The sequence below is a fragment of the Maylandia zebra genome, linkage group LG6, assembly GCF_041146795.1.
Source record: "Maylandia zebra isolate NMK-2024a linkage group LG6, Mzebra_GT3a, whole genome shotgun sequence".
Lineage (NCBI taxonomy): Eukaryota > Metazoa > Chordata > Actinopteri > Cichliformes > Cichlidae > Maylandia > Maylandia zebra.
The window spans coordinates 9,581,813-9,600,627 of NC_135172.1; the positions used below are offsets into that span (position 1 = coordinate 9,581,813).

General features: G+C 41.2%; 1 protein-coding gene and 1 long non-coding RNA gene across 2 annotated transcripts in view; both read left to right on the top strand.

Annotated features, from left to right (window-relative positions):
• Positions 1 to 18,815, top strand: part of LOC101463716 (protein phosphatase 1 regulatory subunit 29-like) — a 321,443-nt gene that overhangs the window by 12,849 nt on the left and 289,779 nt on the right. The gene's annotated exons all lie outside the window — the stretch shown is intronic.
• On the top strand, positions 5,723 to 7,171 carry LOC143418909 (uncharacterized). Its single transcript, XR_013098857.1, has 2 exons — positions 5,723 to 6,023; positions 6,653 to 7,171. It is a non-coding gene; the product is annotated as an uncharacterized LOC143418909 (long non-coding RNA).

The following is an 18,815-nucleotide window of genomic DNA, read 5'->3' on the forward strand; positions in this document are numbered from 1 at the left end:
GTGCAAGTTCGTCCAATGCCCCCAACCTGCTGTCATCTTTGACCAGCTCAAAAACAGAAGTGGACTCAGGGCAAATCACGTTGCTCACTTTATCACTCTCATTCATATTCAGTCTCACGTAAACACATGTGACATTATTCTAGAGCTACAGGAGACTACAGATGCTCCAAGAAAGGCAAAGCCCAGTGGTGTTTGCAACGGAGGGTCTGAGCATCTCTTCCCCTGTGGTACAGTGTGGGAGAAAAGCTTGTTGTGGCTGCCTTGATTCTGCAGCCACAACAAGCCTAAAACCAAAAGCCTGAGTTTTTGCTCACTCTCAGAAAATATCAAGCAGGCCCCCAAATCGAGCTTAGCTGTAATCCCAGCAGATCATCTGATCACAGTGACAGCTGATGGCTCAGCTGATAACCTTTAAAAATCCAACTGGCAAATCTCTTTTTTAAAGATTTTAAGATGCAAGCTAGTTGCAGGCCACTTTGATACCCACCACAGCCCACTTTTTAATGCTGGTTCTGATTAAATCAGTGTCTGTTCTGTGCTGGGCTTTTGCTACTGCTCTCCTGCTCCTGGCCTTCTATTTATGCACTGACATATGCATCAGTGGAAGTCAGCGAATACAAATTTCAAATGACTGCAAATGGAAATGGCAATCTTCATTGGTTTTTATTATGGGGGACAGCTAGTTTGCTACTTTAAATTGGTCAAATCTGAACTCATTCTTCTCTCACTATTATCTAGTGAAAAGTAGTAGAAAACAGTTACATCTCGAGCTGAGAGTGACTCCATGAAAGCTGAAAATGCTAAGACGCTTGAGCATTTGCTCGACGTGCGCTTGACTGATGAGGTGTTAAGAAGGATTCTCACCAGTCTGTGTGTGCTTGTTGTGACTGACAATCACCTGTCTCACACTACAAGCTGGAAAATGCATTTAATTCCTCTGCACCGACCCTATGAATGGACAGTTAACAGCAACAAAGGCATAAACTACAACACTGAACACTGTGAGTGAAGAAGCGTTTGCTATGCACTTGCGACATGTCTAAATTGTCTTTCAGCTGGTGCAGAGTGGGAACAGCTCTAGCTATACTATGACCTTAGGTGTTTAGACAGTTAACAAGCAGGTGGAGATGCGAAAAACGATGAGTGAAAAACACTGATGAATTCCAGGAGAATAGCACTCTGCGTCCCAAACACACCCCAGCGTTTCCCTTATGCAGTTTTTGTGGCTTCTCTGCTCCTCTCTCTCTGTGTTTATCAAAGCCAGTCTGTGAATCTGTGAACTGACAGGCTTGCCGCATTTGTCCCTGCCTGTAAATGTGTTAGTCTATGTAATCCTGCTCCCTCCCCTCCTCGTTTTTTATTCCCTTCTCCCATTTCCCTCAACACAAATATGAGCGGGACGAGGAGAAAGAATGAGTGCGGTGGGGGAGACGGATGCGTTCAAATGTTAACTCTGCTGTGTGTCTGCAACAATAACCCCGGCAACAGGGAGGACAAATCTTATCGCCACCCAAAATGTTTATTTTCTGCCATTGTGAAAAGCCAGACTGTGGCTGGTGGTGATAAGTTACGGAAGAAAAACACCATTTGGCAGCTTTTTTAGATGAATGCATAAAGGAATAGAGAGTAAGATAGGGGAAGTGAGGAAGAGGGATGGCCTCAGGGCAGGACAAAGGAGTTGCTGCCTTTCAGAATTGTTGTAGCGCGCTTCTGGTATTCAGAACTGCTGCAGCTCTTTCTGGGATATACAATATACAGAATCGTAACAATGACTGATAGCAGCCGCAGAAAAGATCATTCCAGACTGAAAACGATTGAGGTTTAAAGGTCACGCCCGGATATGGTAAAGATGTGGGATTTTTGCTTACACTTATGTCCTCAAACTTGAGCGTCCAGAAAGAATTTAGTAATGCAATATATTCCTTCTGTCCTGGAGTGGAGCTGAATAAGGCACATCTCTATTAAAGTCATGTTTATTATGACTTTATGACAGGCCACCAAATTTCATCCCAGCAGATCAGCTGATGACTTATTATAGAATTTTGAAACTCAAGTTTGTGCCACACACCATTAGAGATGCTGGACAAATCCGATTGGCTGCCACTGGGATCGACTTAAAGCTCGATGCCTTGGCCGGAGGCTCTCTGGAAAGCGGAGGGGCCAAGCATCGAACTGCTAACCCCTCAAGTAGCAGACAGCCATTGTCATTCAAAATCTCACAGCACACATTTATTAATATTTGTTTTTGCGTAACACGTGAACAATAAATTTCTACTGGCAGCTGTATCCCCTTCACACCTGTGCCTCTGAGATGATTACAGATTACTGACAACACTAAGTACTTGGCATCATATGAAATAATGGTGTACGCCGAATTAAAAAACAACAACAACATAGGAAATAGAAATAAACGGCACATAAAACACAGTGTTCAAACGTGCCATTCAATATGTAGTTATACACAGGCAGAAGTTAATAAAGAGGACTGTCTGGATCTGCAGCGGCGTTTCAGCACCTCTAATTATTGAGTAATGGGCAGTTTGATACATAATATCAGGCAAGTTCATTCGTCCATGTGCTGCTATGGAGATACTCAACTAATTGGAAAGCGATATGAGCCCCCCCCCCACCATGGTAGCGCCTGCACGTCCTGCACAAATCTTTCCTCCCACCTCATCTCGTTCATGCCTTCATGCTGCAGATATCAGTAGAGATGTGGTCACGATGGTAGGGCTATAAGAGGAGTGCGCAGATATTGTGTTATTTATTTATTATTCTGGGGCAGGTGGTGATTTAATATGCAACGTTTCAAAGAACTCAGCAAGCTGAACAAACATACAAGCTAAAGGTCCAGTGTGGATGTGTTTGGAAAATATACACAACACTTTCAGCAAAGGAGATGAGGGGACCACTCGGCAAGTGACACTTGATGAAGTGGAAATTTAAAACGTGTAATGCCCTAGATAATTTTAGATTCCTTTAATCAGATGTGATTCGTACAGGATGTGTTTTTGAAGTGATCTATTTGGTGAAATGTCCCTGAAAAAAAAACAGAAAATAAAAACTTCTCCTTCTTCAGATGTTATCGCGAACTACAAATGCGTCATAAAACGAGAGGCGGGGCACACCTTAATTACAATCAGACAGAGACAGACAACCTTTCACTGTCATTTTCACATGCTGCGTATAAAACTGAATGTTTCCTTTACGGCTCCATCATTTTTAGATTTGGGTCAAAAATATTGTGCTGTAGCTGAGACAAATCTTTGCTGATCCCACGCTGGGAAAATGTGCTTGTTTTATCAACTTAAAGCAGGAAAGCAACTTTTGACTGTCCCCCTGTCACAAGGGGGAACCACAGCAGGTAGCTCTGCATGGTTTGCTAGAGTTCATTGCCACGTGTCCCTCATGACACAACCCCGATAGGGCTGGAATCAAACCGACGACCTTTCACTGTTGCATGCCTCTTTAGTTCAGCGATCTAAGGACTTTGTTCTCTGTCTTTGGCTCTGAGCTTTGCTGATATTTCACTTAGAGATCACCCCCTGATAATGTGTTTAAAATTGTAACTCAAATTAGTTCTTTGAAGATTGGGTTATCTTATGGCAACCCCCCCCCCAAAAAAAAAAAGAAAAAAGAAACAGTTTAATAATAACATAAAAGCGAGTCAGGTCAAAAGTAATTTACTTGATTTGTATGCATTGTTGATGCCAAGTGAATTTTCTAAACCTTTGATTTGATATATTTAAGTTGTATTTTATTTAAAATTATTGCTTTATGCTTCAAAGAATGTTTTTTTTTTTGAGTGCATGGTCCTCTCTTTACACTTGGTGAAGGAATACTCTGTCTCCCATCTCTGTTGAAGTACTTTTTTTTTTTTGCTCTGTTCTGTGTTTGCAAACTTATTAGCTTGCAGGTTTATAGTTATATAGTATTTAGAGATGGGGAATAGAGAAGTATAAATATTTTGTTACAGAAATGTAGAATTTTCAGCACACTAGATGTTATTTTTATTCTCTACACAAAGATCTTTAATTTACACTCCTCACATTTTTAAAGCAGACTTGTTACTTTAGGTTTTAATCACTTGAGGGGAGTTAATAATCATTGTGCATCACTGTGCACCTTTTTGGCATAAAACCTAGTTAATCCTGAACGTAGGAGACACTAACACATAAAAAAAATATTCTATTAGTGTTTTCATCATTGGTGTCTTTTTGCACACGGAATGAAATATAATTTACAAAAAAATGGATGCATCTTTTATTGCACAAACCTGGGTTGTTAAAGTGGTTTGTAATGATCTGACATGGTGTTCAAAATGCACTGTCTGGTCACACTTAGGCATATAGCTAGCGCTACTGGAGAAAAGCAAGTGTGAATGAAGTAACCTAGCAGGTCATTTCAAATGCAATATCCCAAACAGTTTAACAAATATCAGCACTCCAAGTGTCTCTGTTCAGTTTGTCACACAATGTGCTTGATAGCCAACAGTACAGTTGTTCCCAGGGAGAGAAAAGAAAGGTTAATCTGTGATAAGTTCACACTCAAAGATAGAGAACGTTGCAAGACAGAAAAGACGGGACTCTAAATATGATTTTATTGTTTTTATTAATATTATTTATTAATATGAGATGAGATTCCGTTAGCTTTGCAAAAAGATAGCTGGTAGAAACATCCTGCAAAGAGCTGCTTTTTACTTGTATACTCTGAGTACATCACTGAACGTGCACCTTTTTACTTTGACTTGTACATTCACTCAAAGCAACGTTGAACGTTCAGCTTTTACCAGTATGGGCTTCTTCTACTTAAGTATGCGTGTATTTCTTCCGCCTCTGAAATCATCAAATAATCAAATTCAGTCTTGAACAGTTACAACATCTGACATATTTTCAAATCTGCTTGAACTTGTAGTCGAAGTTTAGTAAGCTGATAATGAGTCTGTAAAGTCAGTGAAATAAATTGCATTTGGATACCAAGTACATATAATAGTACAAATTGGTTTAAAAAGTTTATAGTAAACATTTTCAATATGGATTTTTAATGTAAAACATGCAGTTCTGCACAATCCAACTTGCAGAGCAATGGCTGACAGTCTTTCAGGAGTCTCACGACTCCGTCTTTTGCTCTGTTTAGCCTGAAGAAAGACTGGAAGTTTTTTCCATTGAGGTGCCCTCATAACTTGTCTATGATGAACACAGGTGACTCTACTGGGAGCTGCTGGTGTCTTTGAATGAAGTTGTTATTTGGCTTCGGGACTCTTCACTGTCTCTTTTGGACACACATACACACACACGCCTCTGTTTAGTAGTTTTAAATTGTAGAGATTATCTTGTTACCTGGAACTTTGCAATGTGCCACCATATTGCCAGAGGTACTCACAAAAATGAATTTGAAGTGACTGGAAAGTAGATAGAAATGCAAATTCCCACAGCGATAAAATAAAAAGACTGTCATTTACTGCTGAGGGAAAGAAATTTGGCCTAAAGAATCAGCCTCTGATTTAGCCCTTTTGTATAATTTGCAATGTCCTTGCTTTTATCTGAATTTCAGAATATATTCACAATTTTAGAAGGCATATTTTACTAAAATAACCCTACACCTGTCGTGTATTTGAGTACAGTATGTGGTATAGTTTTGTTACACAGAGCATTGATTTCTCACACATTTCCTAATAATTTAGTTGGATTCATAGGGCTTCAGAGTTGACGTCACGCCGCAATGCATTGTGGGAGCGCGGCGGCATTTTCGGGGTCTACGAATCAAATCAAACACACTGTGTTGGAACGACGATTACAAGATGCTTAAAAGCAGCTTAAAAGAGAATGGACTGTATAGAGACCGATTGCGTCCAGAGGCGAAGCGGCGGTACTTGCAGAAAATAGCGTGCATTGGAAATGTGGACCCGTATGAAATACGGCCGTGGAGTAGAAACCCTGAAGACCAACCGCTATTGACGTAGCCTGATATATTTCATACCTTATCTGTGGAGTCAGCGCGTACAAGTCGTCATTCAATCAAAGGTAAGTCAGCTCGAGTACAGCGAGTGAAATGCGTTTGATTTCCCTGCAAACATTCAGATTACTGCAGCATAAATTCATTCATGAGGGGAAATTACAGTGAGAACATGTGGAGACTGTTAGGTGGATAACATAGTGAGTTCAGTGCATTGATGAGACACTGTCCTGAAGGATTTAGTTATTCTCTATGGTTAAAGAAATTGCAATGATTTATTAATGTTTATTATAAATAATTCTAATTATACATCTTGCTTCCATATTTGTATCTTGTGTCACTAAAAATACATTTTATTTTAGTTTTATACTTTGATTAATGACCTGCAGAATCTCCTTAACATATTAAGTGATTCATAATTGTCACTTTATGCTTTCTCCATCTCTAAAGTGATGACATCCTTGCATTACATACTTTAGGTTCATTTTCTGCAGGCAGGTTTCTGACAGAACAGACAGATTTAGACTATAACATGCAGCGTTCTATAGATGGACACATAAAGAAATGAAAAATCACATGTATGTGCTAACTTTCTTGACACTTTGTTACATTTATGATAAAGTAGATTAAACACATTTGTGTCGGCCTTGGCTCATAGTTCTTGTCTTTAAATGAACTTTGTCTGTGTGTGTTTCAGGTGCTGCACTCTAAGACTGAATGAACCAGCATTGCAGCCATGGGTCACTGTGAGCATCACAGGGAAGGTTGAAGCCGCCCGCTGCACCTGTATGGCCGGAGTCGCAGAGACCTGCACCCACGTCGCTGCTCTTCTGTCTAAAGTAGACGGAACAGTGTTGATCCGTGGCACAAGGACTGTTACAGATGAACCTGCATACTGGGTTTTGCCTGGTAATAATACCAAGATACACCCAGAGGTTGGCCATAAGATAGACGACTTCTCTTCAGCTGCCCAAAAAAAGGCTCTTGATCAAAACATACACAGACCATCTGTAGTGACAGGTAAAAGGAGCCGTCCTCAAAAAAGAAAAACCCCACCTGCTACTGTGGAGGAGTTGTCACTGCTATAATGCCATCATGTTTTATCTAGGGGTCTAGATGTATGCCTGTAGTGCACTGCTGTGTAAATAATTTGCATTTACTGAATATGTACTGACTGAGTCCCACTGTTCAAAAGTTGAATAAAGAAACTAAATTATTTTGCCTTTTTTTTTTTTATTAAAACCACTTTATAGAACATCACATCAGTAACAGTGTAGAATCCATGTCATTTACAGTTTACAAATGACAAAATGTTTACACCAAATCATGAGTGTTTACATGATATCACCCACTACTAACATTACTTTATTTACTGTATCTTTTGAAAAAATAACAGCACAAGACTTAAGAACATTTAACAGGAGCAGGTTTCATTCTTCTCTGGTTTTATTATCACACTGTTCACCAAACGCAGCAAACCTTCACCATCTTATCCAGAAGGGTCACCTCTTCACCCTCACATGGAAGAAGTAATCTGATTGGCATGGTGGTTTGTTTGAAGCAGGTCCCTCGTGTAGCGCTGGAAACCAGTCATGATGTTTCATCCATTTCATCGGCTGGTTTGCTGCAATAATGCCAAATAATTAGCAACTCTATAAATAGACGGTAGTTCTGCAAAATCACTCAGTAGGATGTTTGTTCTAATTTGCTATGAGCTCAGAGCGCATCGAAAATGAAACTAATAGGCTATAAAGAGAGATATGAACATATTTAGAACTTACCGGAATGAAAATGTCTGGAGCACCAACAGATATTTGGAGATGGAAGAGAGCTGCACGTCAGCTCATCTCACAGCTGCTATCCAGGCTAGACGCCTTCGTTTGGTAACATCGATACACGAGCTGCCTCATGTCGCTTCCAGGTTGGGAAAGCATAAAAAGACAATCCAACCTTATTCCCGTGCCGGTCGTAAGATCGAACATTGCAGCCGAGCACACAGCAAGTACGAACCATGGCTATGCTATCGCTCCTAGCTTAGACCCCCAAAATGGTGAATCGGGCCAAAATCCTTTCCACGCCCACCCCCGTGACATCACGCTCCGAAGCCCTATACTGGAAATTCCCGTTGGGGACAAAGTTGAAAGAAAAGCAGAATTTCAACAAAAGCAAAACATTTCAGTTTTCTCAGTCAAATGCATGAACTTTACAGTTCAAACACCCTCAAGCTTATTGGAAGTGAAATAAATCATTCTTCACCAAGTGGAGGCCACATCTCTTTCCTGTCTTGATCTCCAAATTTCTACAATGAATGTGAGACAATGCATTCATAAACCTGCAGTAGTATACGTGATCGATACCAGTGTGATTGGACTGATAGTTCGTTTCTATCACTTAAGTTCAGTTTTCAAAGGTGTATTTTGTTGTGTTGAAAAGCACAGTCATTTAGTGTTGATTAAGCTGTGTTTAGAATTTGCAAATTGATTCCTCTCATAAGTCATGCCATACTGTTCTCCCCTCCTGAGCTTCCTGTGTAAGTTAAAACTGGCAGTGTATCAGCTCGATACCAACATTTGCAATATTGTATGAATTCCAAATCCAAAATTTCATGGAAAAAACTTATTGATGTGCTTGATCTGTGTCTTGACATTAGTCAAATCAATTAAAAATTTAAATCAAATAAAAACTTTCCTGATTGTTTCATTATTTGCACTAAATTTAAAGCTGCTATTCATTTTGTTCATGATGGAAGTAGGCTCCTTTTAAATTTGATTAATTTGCACAAACACAGGTAGGACTCAAAGTGGCCCACATAGTAGGCCTTCACATGCAACAGTACACAATTGTTCAGTTTTGTAGGCAATAAAAACAATTGAATAAAAAGTAAAAACGTATTATTAACTTATAATTGCTTTTAGGAGGACAGCACTATTTTTCCCAGAGGGCAAAACTATTTCCTTTGTCCTTGATTGCATATTGTTGACAGCACACTTCCGGAGACAGGGCCACCGGGCAAGACGGAAATCAGACTTTACTGTGCCGGGATCCCGCCAGAGGTATCATGTCCATCCCTACAAGTCAAAGCTGACTTGGCTGTGCAAGTGAGATCCACGTAACATTAATAAGCTCGCAGATTTGTGAACCGAGTACCTCAACCAGGTATTTCGTTTTTATGTCTGCAGACTAATAAGAGAGCAAAACTGGATTTTCCTTTAACAGTACCTTTTTAAGTTGGAGCCGCAGCACATCGGGAGTTTCACAAAGCAAGCAGTGGAACATAAGACTTAGCGACAATAGTTTCAAAGCACAAAGCAGAGCATTTCTGTAGAGGATTGTTTTTTCGCACAATGAGTCCCCAAATTCTCTGTCAGAACTTCACATGCCAGAAAAACTCCAAAAGCATCACGGCAAAGCTGCATAAATCAGTGCCTACCAAACAAAAATCATGAGATTACATTTTGCTTTTATCTCCATATTCCTTCAACATTACTTCTGGGTTCAGTTAAACTCAGCGTGGCAGCAGCTTGGTTGTTTAAATATGTAGGAGACAACCATCGGTGTGCCTTCAGCTCTACAGCATAGAAGTGTTTTTCCACACCTGAGATGCTCAAAAATTCACGCTGAAGTGGTGCATTAGTGGGCGCCACAGACTAAGGGGACATGTTTATCAAATGTCTCAGACTCAGAAGTGGCAATGTTGTGTAGGGCAGCTTTTGCTGTCACAGCACAGCAGATGTGATGCGCTAATAGAGCCTCACCACAAATTTAAAGCAAGACTCCAGCTCTGCTCTTTTGCCACGTTTCTCTCACTTCTTACTGTGTCTGCTGTCCTGTTTGGGTAAACTCTGTCCTCGCTAGTGCTGCTTGCACTCTCTGTGGCTCAGGAGGTAGAGCAGGCCATCTACTTATTGTGAAGTTGGTGGTTTGATCCCTGACTGCCATGGTCTGCATGCCAAGGTATCCTTGGGGAAGATGCTAAACATGTCTCCCTCCCCTCACCCAAAATGGTCACAGCAGATGACTGCTCTTCCCTGAGCTTGGTTCTGCTCGAGGTTCCTTCATGTTAAGAGGGAGTGAGTTTTTACTTAACACGGTCACCAAAGCACTTGCTCATAGAGGGTCATATGATTATTGGGATAATTTTGGTTGTATTACTTGAAGGGTCTAACTTACAATATAAAGAGCCTTGATGTGACATGTTGTATAAAGTCTTTGGAGTGCTTGAGTAGAAATGCACCACAGAACCAGTCCATTTACCATTTATTGTAGGTCTGTGTAATTTTAGGTCTTTAAACTCTCACATAGACTGGACCATGCTGAACAATCAGTCATCATAGTCATGGAGAAACATTGTCTGCTCTACTTGAAGCAGCAGTAAAGCCACTTGACAGTTGACACATCGTACTGGCTCTCTTTACCTTGAAGCACGTGCACAAAATTCTACCCTGAAATTCCTTTGGTCCCATGTTGTTACACGGGTAGAGATGAGCTTAGAGCCTTAAAAGATTCTTAAGGCTTTACAGACTCTTATGTCAATTTTTTTAATATGTCTTTTAACCATGTTTGAAGAAGACTAATGATTTGCAATCACTTCAAAGCACAGCACACAGAAACTGTCTTAATAGCAGTGCTGTTAATAAAAACAGAAATGTTGCATCATTTCTCACAAAATCTGGCAGTAAACAACAATTTTCTCAAAGGTCAGAGGAGTAGTACATGGGACACACGTGTCAATTAGAGGCATTCTGGTTGTTCTTCTGGCAGAAGCGCAACAATACTTTGGCATTCAGAATTCAGAGAATGCTTCATGTTTCTGTCTTGTAATAAACATACCCAAAGGAAATATTAAACAATAAGCCGGTTGAGGGAACAACCTGAAAAAACAATTGCAATATGCTATGAATGCAGATGTTTCCACACAGATGTGCTGCATAGTACAATTAAGCAATTAACATCAAAACACATGCCATGAATTGTGGACAAATGCTGAGCAGACCAAAATAGTTCTGGTTCCATAAGGGGAAGCTATCTAAGTGACTCAGAGAGCGGGCTGGGTCACAGATGGCCAGAGCTTCAGTTAAAATTTATTGCAATATGTAAAAACTGTTATGTCACACAGCACTCTCCACTGTAATCATCAAAATATGAAAAATCATTGCCAAGGCACTGGCAAGACACTGCTCTAGTGGTACATGATAGCTCAACACCTAACAAAGACACTTAACGGTGGGAATACGCAAGTCTTCTAAAATGCCACGGCTGCCATTGTGAAAAGAAAAACCTTAGTCCAAATGCCTAAAATGACTGTTTTTTGTACAAAAATAAATGTGCAGTTTCTTTAAATTGCACATTTATTTAATGTGCCACAGTTTGATATTTGCTAGTGGAATCCAGGTTATTCTGTGCGACTAAGTGACTGTTCAAAACATGGCTATACAAGAAGTGCTGATTGTGGGTTGCTTTGATCAATAATGGGTTATAATATTCAGTGCTCCTGGACAATCTGGTCAAACTTGGTGTCATCAGATGGACTGAAACATAATGACCCAGAAGTGTTCTGCTGGCCAACAGGTCACCATGAAGATGACCTGAGGGCCGGATGTCAACTAGTGGGTCCTGTGCTCATTGCCTAGCATTGTGAAGCCCGATTGTCATTTGTCATAGTTTGGTAGTGGGCCATCGTGGCCTGCAGAAGCATGGGGGACACAGAGACCTCTACAGGCTAGGAAAACAACACACTGACTACCATTAGGTGTCAGTATGAAAGCTTTGGATCCACTGCCAGACCCTACAGTGGTGCACTGGGTCCTGGGTTCCCCCTGCAGTTTGTTTCTGATTTTTTGGTCAGAGACATTCACACCAATGACCTGCTGGAGGTTATTTGTAGCTCTGGCAGCGCTCATCCTGTCCCACCTTGCACAAAGGAGCAGATACCATTCCTGCTGATAGGTTAAGTACCTTCTTCGGCCCTGTCCAGCTTTCCTAGAGTAACTGTCTGTCTCCTAGAATCTCTGCTCCATACTCTTGAGACTGTGCTAGGAGACAGCAGATGTTCTGGCAATGGCACTTATTGATGTGCCATCCTGGAAGAATTGAACTACCTGTGCAACTTTTGTAGAGTCTAGGTATCGTCTCGTGCTTTGGCCCTAGCAACTGACCAAACTGACTTGATGCTTCACTCTGATTAAAAAGTCTCAGTTAAATTTTTGTTGTTGTTGTTTTTCTTTTTTCCTTTCAGTAGCAGTACTACATCAATGTAATGACTATGACATAGAGCAACAGTAAGAGGTACATGTACTCTACATGTTTTCTGAGAATTCTTTGAAGAACACTTCAGAAAGTGCACTTTGGGTCAATTTCATACATTTTATCATCATGTGGGAAAGGCGGCTGGTCAAAACAAATTATAGCATATACAAAATCTCCTTTTTCCTTACACTTTGATACCAGGATTGTCTTTTTAAACTGGCTGGTTCTTATATAGCAGTTTTCTACTCTACCTGAGCACATAAAGTGCTCTATACAACATGCTTCATTCAACTGTTGACAGACAGGTCGCCTCCTACCAGGCAGTATGTTCATTCCTTGTGATTAAAACGTCAAACTCTGGATAACTGGTTGGTTGCCTCAAGCACTTGGACCAGCGACCACCGATTTTTCTTAGTCATAAGGTGAGTGTCATCTTATTTTTACTCTGTAGTGGCTGAGCTACTCAGGCGAAACACCGGTAACAGTAAAGAAACACAAAGTCAGTAATTGAGTTTGGATAGACATGGATTTTTTCAAATTATTAGTAAGAATTACAGTCAACATCTCCTTTAAAGAAGATGTCATATTTTTCTACACTTCCTGGGCTGACAAGGCGCTGAAAGGTGCCCTTGTCAAAGCAGTAATTCTGGTAAATTGTAAAACACTGCAAAAGTATTTTGTCACATGCCTCTGAAACTTAATGAGATATAAATCCACGATCGACGTAACATTTAAGTTTTTTTTTTTTGCACAGATATGTCTCACAAATGATTTGCTTCTCTCTATAGATCGGGAAAATCTAATAAAGTTACTTTTTATTGTCATCAACATCTTTTTTTTACATGTTTTATTTCGTGCCCGATATTTTATTTCAAATTGCAGTTCTGTCAGTCAATTAAACTTTTAATCTCAATCATCAACTCATTTTGCCAGCTTGATATCTAAATTCAAGACTTGTCCAGCACATGTACCGTGCATGCCTTTAAATAAAGTCGGGAAACGCTATGTTTACACATTTAAATCTCTGATAAAAGCTTCTCAGTTTATACACTCTGCTCTTCGCCGTGAACAATTACATTTACATTTGCTATTCACTCCTCTCATTCAGGCAGATACACGCCTGTAGGCAGACCTGAACAGATACAGCACCGGGTAATTACATTTTGAATAGCTGAAGAACACGAGACGTATTTTATTTATCTGATCTTAGTCTGGCTCAGTGGATGTTTTACAGAGGAAACGATTCCCACTTTCCACACCGCAGTTGATGAAGAGTGAAAAATTATCTGGCCTTTGCTTGAACTGTCTGATCTGAGTTTTCTCTGATTGGATGTTTCACACAAAAAAATACCAATTTCCACTTCCACTCCACAGCTGGTGGATGATGAAGGCAGATTAGTTTCCACCCCATTTCTTTCTGTATTAGCTCTTATCATGTCCTTGCATTTAGACCAATCACTTCACTTGTTGTAACTCGGTGCAAAGGTGCTCTGACACCAGCTAACAGTCACTTAAGTTAGGCTGAAGTGCTTCTATTTGAAAAAGTAGAGATTTCCCCTGATTTCATTCCCACTTCTGCCACTTTCTGCTCACTTTTACAGCGCTAAACGAAGTACGCAGAAAGGTCTGGCTATGGACGACTGACCTTATCTTGCAAATTGTCTACCGCTGCTCAGCTCTGTGTGAAGATAACTCGGTAACTGTTTCCTTCCCTGCTTCTCACTCTAATTCAGACAGATACTGTTAAGCCTGTAGGGGAAGCTGGGACAGAATGTAAGTAAATAACTGTCGAACAGGTCAAAAATCAGAAGGAATGTGTCGTCAGTGTCCTTTCTAGTGAGCAGTGTAAAGCTTTTTACATATGCCCCAGCTAATGAACAGATCATATACTTTAGGCATTTGACATAAGACATGAATCAGTTGTAAAGTCTTGTCAGTAATGACATACAGTACAAGACGTAATATTGCATTTTTCATTGTATAATGCTTTTTCTTCTTTTTTCCCCCCTTTTGCTGTGGCCGTGTCCCCATTTTCCAACAGGGATCATTAAACTTTCATTTTATCTAATCTAAGAACCATGTAACCTGGAATTGGACATTTTCCCGCCGACCACTAAAGTTGAAGTGGTGTGTTGTATCCAAATTATTTAAGGTGTTGATGTCATCTCAACGGACTGTGTGTAATTATAGAGAGCGACACACGTGCATCTTCGCTGTGACCTGATGTTTCCATCACAAAGAACAAGGCCTGAATCACATTCAAGACATGTTTTAGAGATTTATTTGCTCAGCAGTCTAGAGTCTTATGATTATTGTGAATTACGCTGAAACAAGCTGCTGTCGCTTAATCTGGGCCTGTGCAGTGTGATTACTGATAAAGTGATGGGACACAGAAAACTAATCTTTTTTTGTCTCTCTGTCTGCTAATCACCTTATAAGGTCATAAATCTGCAGATCTGTGGATAGCTCTCGCCCATTTGGAGACAAGTTGGTGGATCAGTGGTTTTTGGTTTAATGTATAAAGAGTACATGAAGCACTACTTGTATTATCCCTAACTTATACTATGGAGCCTTGCTCTAAAAAGCTGTCACAGCTTTGTGAACGTCAGGTTTTACCTACTGAATCTTGGCGCAAAGACATTTTCTCCAAAGTTTATTTTTGGTTTCACTCACTCAGGTTTGGGGACTGGCTGACAACAACTAGTCTCAAGGGAAAATGTGTCCACCTGAGCAATAGCCAGTAGTTCAAGATTCAAGAAAGCCTTTATTTGTCACATGCAAGTTGCCCTGCAGCAAAATGGGACCTCCCCGACCTTACATACACAACACAGATATCACATGGGGAGACAGGTCGGAGACTGGTAGTATTATGGAAAAACACTGAAATGTACAATACAATGGGCAAGTTGAGGAGGGGAAAAAAAGAGACCTCTACTCATGCTGGGCTCCTATGGGAGAACAGCATGAGAACAGAAAACAAAAAAACTCCTCTGCACAAAGAGTACATAAATGTCCACATCACAACATCATGAAGCACGTGACAAGTGACAGGGGTGGGTAAGGGATGAGAAGTAAGCCAATGCAGACACAGCCATCCTGCCCTGCAGCTATTTTTTCCAGCGCTGGGCCCAGACCCGCCGTCCGACTCGGCCTTGGAGATAAGCGTACGAGGGCGTTTGGAACGAAGAGTCTGAACACAGTTTGTTATCAGGGGAGAAACTGTTTGTTATGTTCAGCTCCAGCCTTGAGACCACAGCTGGCGCCAATATGGTAGCCGCATGAAATAATGGTGTTCTTGCTTTAGTGCGAACTGCGACCCACTGCACGTCAATTTTACAGTCGGTCTAATGTCCATTACTGGTTCCTCACCATTCCCGTTGGAGAGCCGTGAGCCTCTCCACGATGTTATCCATCCATACTGAGATGTTATCCAGTTTGCTCATAGAGCATGAGTGTTCATGACAGCCGTGAGCCTCTCCAAGATGTTGTCAGATGTTGTCAGAATCTCAGCACTCACTGTAGCCACAAGCTTCTCAAAGATGTCATCCGTGCTGCGTCTAATTAGCTCATTCTGAGAAGCCACGGCTCGCTCCATCGTTCCAATCAACATAGTGGGCAGCCTTGTGGGGATTTGAACAGCTGTTTCTGCTTTCTTTATTCGACGATAAGCCAGGGCCAAGCCAGGGCCAAGCCAGCGCCGATCAGCAAGAACCCTGTTATCATGGTTCCAAAACGGTAGATGTCTTCAATGGGCTCTCCTGAACCCAGGCTTCTCGTCGAGAAGAGGGTGTCAATTGCATTCAGGGACCAGTGGATCAAATCCATAATAGCAATAACAAGAACAGACTCTGAGACTCTTCCAGGGCAGAGGGAGAGTACTAGTAGTATCAGCAGTTGTTGATAGGTGTGTGCGATACTGCAAGTTTTGGTGTCAATCTGACACCAAGTAAATAGAGGGTCAGTAGTAATGCAATTGTGTGATCTGCATTCTGAACTTAGAGGATAGAGACAAAGTCTCAGTGCTATTTTGTGCTGGTATTGATCTGATACCAGTACAGCCGTTGGTCTTAACAATATTTATATTTGCATCAATCCGCCCGTTTCTGGTTGCTGGGGGTTCCTGTCAGTTGTTAGTGTGACATTGGTCACAAAAGAACCTCAGAGTGAGCGGGCACTGATGTAGCAATGATGTCAATGAGGTCAAATTTACTTCTATAGCCCAGAAGACCAAAGTGCTGCACATTAAAAGGCATATAAATAAAACAGAATAAAATAAAAACATAAAGTAAAAACAGACAATAAAAAGCAGCCACACTGGAGCCAAAAAAGAAAGATTTAAATGCAGTGAGGAGGGTAGTGGCCATCACATTTCTATGTTAATCTAGTTTTAGGCATATATCAGAACAACTGGTCAGACAAGCTCTAACCAGTGTGAATGTGAAGCAGTTCACACAGATACAAAGGTGCCACTTTGTTTAAAACTCTGTTTAAAAGCAAGCAATAAAATCTTAAAAATCCGTCATAAAATTAACACGAAGCCAATGAAGGGACAACAGGAGCGTGTGTGTTGGGTTCCCTGTTTTAATACCAGTTAAAAGATAAGTCCCTGCATTCTGGACTAACTGCAGGCAGGACCCCACATAGTAAAATTGGTATTGCCCAGATCTGGCCCACACAATGTGCTTACACATGGCCCACATACCGCAAAGAATGACAGCCCTTTGGTGGCCCAGATCAACTTTGCCAGAGGTAATACACACATGGGCCAGCACAAGGCCATTTGCAGACACACCGGTGGTCCTGTGCTGGCCCAGAACAGTTTCAGCTCTGGCCCCAGATGTCATCCTAATGTGTACCTTAATCAAGCCATGTAATAACAACATGTGCCAGAACATAATAGTGCAAAAGTAACGCAACGCACCTCTGTTCAGACAGTGAATCTTATATAGTACTTTCCTACCCTCCCAGATTACCATATACTCTATACAACATTCACACACTTTCTCTACACTGAGTGCTTCCTAATTACATTCACACACATTCACACTCTCGACATGCAGACTGGAGGAGCCAGGGATCAAGTAGATGACCTGCCCTACCTCCTGAGCTACAGCCACACAGTGGTAAATATGAGTAAACCCTCACTAGGTTTTGGATAAAGTGTACACTCACAAACCTGTCAAACCTGCATCTGAAACGCTGACTACCATAGCAGTATAGTATTGCAACATGACATTTGGATCTTCTAACTAAAATAGGAAAATAAGAACATAAATAGTGCCATCATTGCCAGACCTGGCCCACATCTGGTTGACATACACCCTGTCATGACACCAGTCAGTCAGAAGTGCCAGCTTGATGCCGGATCTGGAGAAGACCTGTTTTCTATGAGCCTGGGCCACATAAACCAAACCAGAATCGGGCCAGATGTGGCATGCCATCACATAAACAGTGCCATCTACGCCAGGCCTGACCCATATCTGGATGACATACCACTTACCATGCCAGAAGTCAGCCAGCAGTGCCAGCTTGACACCAGATCCGGGCCAGACCTTTCTGCTAGGTGGGACACAGATGATTGGTCATCACCAAAGTATAGACAGGAAGTGATAAAAGTATGAATACCTCTGGTCCTTTAGTGGGAGATAGGGAGGTAGACTGTACCTCGGCAATGACTCTAAGTTGCTAAAAATTACTTTAAAAATAATAATTCTTAAACAAATTTATCAAAAATCACACCCCAATATTTTTTTGCACCAGCATGACAACCTGTTTTAATTTAGTTTCAAACCAACTAAAATGATTCTTCACCTGAGAGACTTTTGCACCTCCGTGTAGCTCAGCCACCACAGGAACGCTTTAAATAGCGATCCCTCACACTCTCACACACAAAGGTGCTATGACAGGCCTCAGTAAAGCAGAAACAGGATTTACAGGAAACCATCCTTAGGAGAAAAATACACTGCCTGAAAAGCAGTTAGCCAATAAGTTGAGGCGACCTTGACAGGTGATGCTTTGTAATTCACATCTCGCCTACTCTCTGCGGTTTAATTCTGATGGCAGGTAGCTCAGGGTGACAGCACTGAGAAACGCTTTCACTACGCTTTTTTTGTCAGGGAAGAAAGCAGCTGGGGAGTGACAAAGACTGTTTACGTGTATGTGTATGACTGTTTATGTGAACATGTATTTGTGTGAATGAACAAATAAGTCTTTATAATAGTTTGATCCTCCTTGGTTCCAAAACTCTTTCTTGTGCCTGTTCGTCAAGTCGATGGTAGCGGCGAAGGAGCCTTAAACTCTCCTCAGCAAAACTCCGAAAAAAAAAAGCGAAATAGATCAGAATCTGCTGTATCTCTTTATCTCGTGTTTACCTTTTTAATCTCTTTCTGTGTAGTTGCGAGCAGTCATGAATGTTTACCAAAGCCATTCATCTCTTTGATCTGCAAGTGGCTTCACCTCATCCTGGCAGATGTCTCAGCTGATCTGAACATGCATTTCGATACATCTTAGCCGCAAAGAAACTCTCTCCGCCGCTATAATTCGGCACACAAAGATCGGCTTAGCGATGAGATTGCCTTTTAGAGGTTGGGTCTCTGACTGTTTATGTTCTCCGC